The sequence below is a fragment of the Geotrypetes seraphini genome, chromosome 12 (assembly GCF_902459505.1).
Source record: "Geotrypetes seraphini chromosome 12, aGeoSer1.1, whole genome shotgun sequence".
NCBI lineage: Eukaryota > Metazoa > Chordata > Amphibia > Gymnophiona > Dermophiidae > Geotrypetes > Geotrypetes seraphini.
In genome coordinates, this window is record NC_047095.1 from 111,466,560 (window position 1) to 111,472,640 (window position 6,081).

Sequence of the window (6,081 nt, forward strand, 5' to 3'; positions counted from 1 at the left end):
CTAGAGTTGATGTTCATTTTTTTGCAAATGGTTTCCAATATATATTTATTTTACTTGAAAGGAGGCATGTGTTGAGTAGCACCTTTATTTTGGTTGGTAGGTGGGGGACCACACCATCAAATCTGGGTGAAGCAGAACAATCAAAAATATTCCCCAAACCTGCTTCAAACTAAGCAATGAAAAAAAAAAAAAAAAAAAATCAGATGCAGGCTCTCAAATTGGGGGTCTGTATTATAGATTCAGTGCTGGCTCCATTATGGGCTCCTTTTACAAAGGTGCGCTAGTGGTTTTAGCATACACTAGCCGCTACCGCCTCCTTTTAAGCAGGTGGTAATTTTTTTGGCTAGCACACGCTAATCTGGTGCGGGCACTAAAAACGCTAGCGCACCTTTGTAAAAGGAGCCCTACAAGATAAGTGTTGCCTTCTTTGCCTTTGTTATGGTGACATTTTATGCAAGAAACCAGGATTTTGATTTTAAAAAAATGAATGTTTTAATAACACAGATAGCAAGCATGCACAATTCATTTATAAGGTAGGGAGCATATATGATTAAAAAATGGAGCGCAGGAGGTCCTATGATCTAAGTTCTGAAAGCTTATGATATGCTCATCTCCCTTAGTAATATTTGGTGTTTAATGAGATTCTTATAGAAAAATCAAAGTGTAGTAAGATCCAAAAAAAATTTGGATGATAAAATGAAGTTATGAAAACAGAAATTGTTTTGGGCAATTATCAATTTTTTTTGGAACAATGAGAATATGATAGTCTTTATAATCATCCTATTACCCTCTCCTCTTTAGTAATCAAATTAAGGCTCCTTTTACAAAGGTGCGTTAGGACCTTAATGCATGGAATAGCGCATGCTAATATGCCGCAAGCGCTATCCGCTACCACCTCCTCTTGAGCAGGCAGTAGTTTTTTGGGTAGCGCACACTAATCCAGTATGTGCACTAAAAACACCTTTGTAAAAGGAGTCCTAAGCAATAAGCAAGAGGTTTCCTAGTGGTTGCACTGAATTCATTAAACAGGCTAATGCAACCCAAAGAGAGAGAAAAAAAGTGTAGAAACAACCTTAGTCTTCATATGGTCTTAAAAAAAAAAAAATCAACTTCAAAAAAAGTACATAAGACGTCCCTTATGCAACAGTGAAATGGGGTTCAATGGTAGCAAGGACACATTGAGGCATCTGGATTTTGCTTCCATTGCTTTCAATGGAAATAAAACCTGGATGTCTCGATCCGTCCTCCTTTTTCTGGAGTCGTATGGCAACCCTATTTGCCTGCCTTCCTTCCTTCCATTCCTTTCAGTGGAAGAAAAACCTGGATGTCTCGATCCATCCTCCTTTTTCTGGTCGTTTGGCAATCCTATTTGCCTTCCTTCCTTCCAGTGGAAGTAAAACCTGGATGTCTCAATCCGTCCTTTTTCTGGAGTCGTATGGCAACCCTATTTGCCTTCTTTCCTTCCAGTGGAAGTAAAACCTGGATGTCTCGATCCGTCCTTTTTCTGGAGTCGTATGGCAACCCTATTTGCCTTCCTTCCTTCCATTGCTTTCAATGGAAGTAAAACCCAGATGTCTCAATCCATCCTTCTTTTTTTGGAGCCATATGGTAACCCTATCTAGGGCAGCCCACATGTTTGCAGCAGACTCACTGCCACCAACTACTGACTCACTTGCTCCACTGGTGTTATCTGAATCAGGTGGGGATGCTGGAACAACTCTGGTAATATAGACGGCAAGGTTCTGGTCAGTGGGCACATTATGTCTACTTCTGGATGTATTTGACTGGGAAGATGTAAATGCGGACCTCACAGATCTAAACCTGCAGGTCCTTAAAAATCTGAGGTCCGTGCCACTTTTAGTCTAAGTATGGCTCTTAGGATCCTAATGCTTTTCCCTCCCTATGCTAAGACTAAAAGTGTCACGGACCTCCGGGCAAGTTTTACCACTTTTAGTCTCAGCATAGGGAGGGAGAAGCATTAGGGTCCATCAGTTAAGAGAGGCTGGTCGTGTAGTCAGGAAAGCAAAGATGCAAATGGAAGAAAAATAGCTGGCATGGTAAAACGGGGAGAGAATACATTTTTTAGATATATCAGTGACAGGAAAAAGTGGCATTGTAAGACTCAGGGTGAAGGGGAGAAATATGAAGAAGCTAATAAAGATAAGGTTGAAAAGGTTTGAATTACAAATATTTCTGTTCTGTGTTCATGGCTGAAGCGCCGGGAGAGGGACCACAGAAGACAAACGCGAATAGGGATGGAAGAGTGGTAGACCCTGATCGATTTTCAGAGGGTTGTGTTCATGAGGGGCTAGCTAAATTAAAGGTTAACAAAGCGATGGGGCCAGATGGGGTACATCTGAGGGAGCTGAAGGAACTTGGGGGAAGTTCTAGTGGCTCCACTGACTGATCCTTTCAATGCTTCTCTAGTCGGGAGTGGTACTGGAGGACTGGAGAAGGGCGAATGTGATTCCCTCTTCACAAAAGTGGAAGTAAGGAAGAAGTAGGGAACTATAGGCTTTTAAAACAGAGAATATTGAAGTTTCTGTAATCCGGTGGATTACAGGAATGAAGTCAACATGGATTCACTAGAGGAAATCTGACAGTTCACTAGACAAATCTGATCAATTTCTTTGACTGGGTGACCAGAGAATTGGATAGAGGGAGTGCGCTAGATGTGATGTAGAGAATGACACGGGGAGCGATCCCCGCAGGGAGCTGCGGCGTGGCTGCGGGTTATGGAGACTCCAAAGCCAAATCGCCGCAGACACGGGGACAAAAGTTTTCACTGCCCGCAAAAACGGTGAAAAGGTTTGTCCCCGCAGGCCAATGTACCCCCTTCTAGGAACCGCTATTTACCTGTGTTTCACCGTGCTCCTCATTTGTCAGATCAACCCTTCCTGCCAATAGAACCCGCCCCCCCCCCCCCGACGATCGCCGGCAGGAAGGTGCTCAGCCCTTCATGCCGACAGAACCAACCCTCCCCAACGATCGCGGCAGAAGGGTACCCATCCCCTCCTGCCTACCCCAACAGCCCCCCTGACGATCGCAGCAGGAGGATATCCAACCCCTCCTGCCAGCTCCCCAACAGCCCCCCTATGATCACTGGTAGGAGGGTGCCCAACCCCTCCTGCCGGCCCCCCCAACGGCTCCCTATATCGCCAATAGGAGGGTGCCCAACCCCTCCTGCCGGACCCTCCCCCAACAAACCCCGCCATCCTGAAACACCACCCTTAGTCTTACTTTCCAAGTTGGACCGGACAGCTCCTCGCTCGTCTGGCCAGCAGGCCTGCCTCCGTCCAAATGAGGCGGGCCCGCCCCTCCCCTCCCCTCCCCTCCGGGGTGGGAGGGTTCGTTGGGGGGGGTCCAGCAGGAGGGGTTGGGTACCCTCCTGCCGGCGATCTTAGGGGAGGCCATTGGGAGGACCGGCAGGAGGGGTTGGGTACCCTTCTGCTGCGATTGTCGGGAGGGCCGTTGGGGGGGGTCTACAGGAGGGGTTGGGTGCCCTCCTGCCGTGATCGCTGGGGGGAGGGGAGACTTGCAGCCGTAGCCGCGGTCACTATGCTAATCACGGCAGGGAGATCTTTGCCGCGATTAGGTACAGCGGCCGCGTCTACTTACCATGTAGGCTAACATTGTAAGCATTAAAAGTACATGTCGTGTTTGTTTTTGTATAGTTATTAACTAATATTTAACTAAGTTTTAAAGAATGTTTCCTTTATACGTAAATAAAGAAAAGTATATAAAATCGTACCCGTTTGAGGCTTTTATGTATGCAGCGGTGACGGGGCGGTGAATGGGGTTGCAGTGGCGGTGACGGGGCGGTGAATGGGGTGGCAGTGGCGGTGACGGGGTGGTGAAGGGAATGGCGGTGACGGGGCGGTGCAGAGGATGGTGAGGCGGTGACGGGGACCAATTTTTTCACCGTGTCATTCTCTAATGTGATGTACAGTATTTAAATTTAAGCAAAGCCTTTGACAGTGTACCACACAGCTGGTTAATAAATAAACTGAGTGCTCTTGGGATGGGCCCTAAAGTGACAGGCTGGGTTAGGAACTGGTTAAGTGGAAGATGACAGAGGGTAGTGGTCAATGGAGATAGCTCCGAGGAAAAGGATATTACCAATGGTGTGCCTCAAAGTTCTGTTCTTGGGCCTTTTCTTTTTAACATTTTTATAAGCGATATTGGTGAAGGGCTGTCAGGTAATATTTGCAATAGAGTAGACACCCCGGATGGTGTGTATAACCTGAAGACCTAGCGAAGCTTGAAGAATGGTCTGAAATTTGGCAGCTAAGAAATGCAAGGTCATGCATTTTTTAGCTGCAAAAACCCAAGGGAACAATACAGTTTAGAAGATGAAAAACTTATGTGCACCACAGAAGAGCAGGACTAAGGTGTGATTGTATGTGATGATCTTAAGGTGACCAAACAGGTTGAAAAGGTGATGGCAAAAGCTAGAAGAATGCTAAGGTGCATAGGAAGAGGTATGACCAGTAGGAAAAAGGAAGTATTGATGTCCCTGTTTAAGACTCTGGTGAGACCTCATTTAGAATATTGTGTACAATTCTGGAGACCGCATCTTCAAAAAGATATAAAAAGGATGGAATCATTCCAGAAGGCTATTAAAATGATACGTGGTCTTTGTCATAAGGTGTATGGGGACAGACAATCTGTATATTTTGGAGGAAAGGCAGGAGAGGGGAGATATGATAGAGACATTTAAATACCTATATGGCGTAAATGCACATGCATCGAATCTCTTTTTATTTGAAAGGAAGCTTTGGAATGAGAGGGCATAGGATGAAGTTAAGAGGTGATAGGCTCAGGAGTAATCTAAGGAAATATTTTTTATTTTTTTTTACAGAAAGGGTGGTAGATGTGTGGTAGTCTCCTAGAAGTCAAGGTGGAGACAGAGACTGTCTCTGAATTCAAGAAATCATGGGATAGGCATATCAGAGAGAGAAAGAGATAATGGTTACTGCAGACTGGATGGGCCATTCGCCCTTTATCTGCCATCATGTTTCTCTGTTTCACATAAAAGTTCCCACAGACACATTGCAACATAACACTTTTACATTGTATGGTGAGCCCTCTAAAACTGACCCATAACCTACCATGCCCAATTGTATACCACCCCAATAGCTCTTATGCCTGCAGGTGTCACCTATGTCAGTCCAGATTGTTTTTGGTGGGCTCACAGTTTCCACAACTGCTAGCATGAGGGTCTGGGTCCCCTTCTCTGAAGTCCACTGTACAGTAAGTAGGCTTCTCCAGAAACCTGCTTGCTGCTCTAATAGGACTGGCCATAACACCTGAAGCTGTTATACAGGCTGGTAGGAACTGTTTCATTCACATTTTTGGGTGGTGTGAGGGGGAGCCATGCAATATTCCATTATTGCAGAAAAAAACCATCCAAATCATGTCCACCCTAATCCCACCCAACCCCCCCCCCATGAGATTTAGACACACTGCAGACAAAGAGCTTAGAAAACCATCTAAAAATGTATTTTGAAAATGGCAATTTGGACAGTTGAGGAAACAAATGCCACTTTTTGTACATTTTATTTTATTTTTTTGAAAATTAGCCCTATAGTCTCTTGCGGTACCAATAATACTGTATTTCCTTAAGATATCTTGTAAAGGGAGTCTTAGGAAAGTTAATTAAATGAAAATTTGAATATCTATCCACCCGCTCCAGACTGCAATTGCAATTGAAAGCATCAAAAAACAAACTCCTTTGGGTACATAGTTGTATTTTTCTCGTCCTTTTTGTTGGGGTGATAATACCCTGGTAGTTTTGGGTGTAACAGATGCTGGCTTGACAATTTACTAGTCACATTTCTCAAGTGGTTTTTAACCTCCTTTTGCTATTTGCATCAATTACAGAAAAATTGAGTGTATTTTACAGAATCTGATTTTGCTCAGTTACTTTATGCTATGTGCACATACGAATTATTGCAATATATCACTTGTAGGTTTACCTGCAGATTGAGTCCCGGACCTAGAGCCGCCATGAAGGGGGGGGGGGGTTACAATTTTTTTTTTTTTACTGCTGTGGTACTGAATGCAATAATTTGTAACACA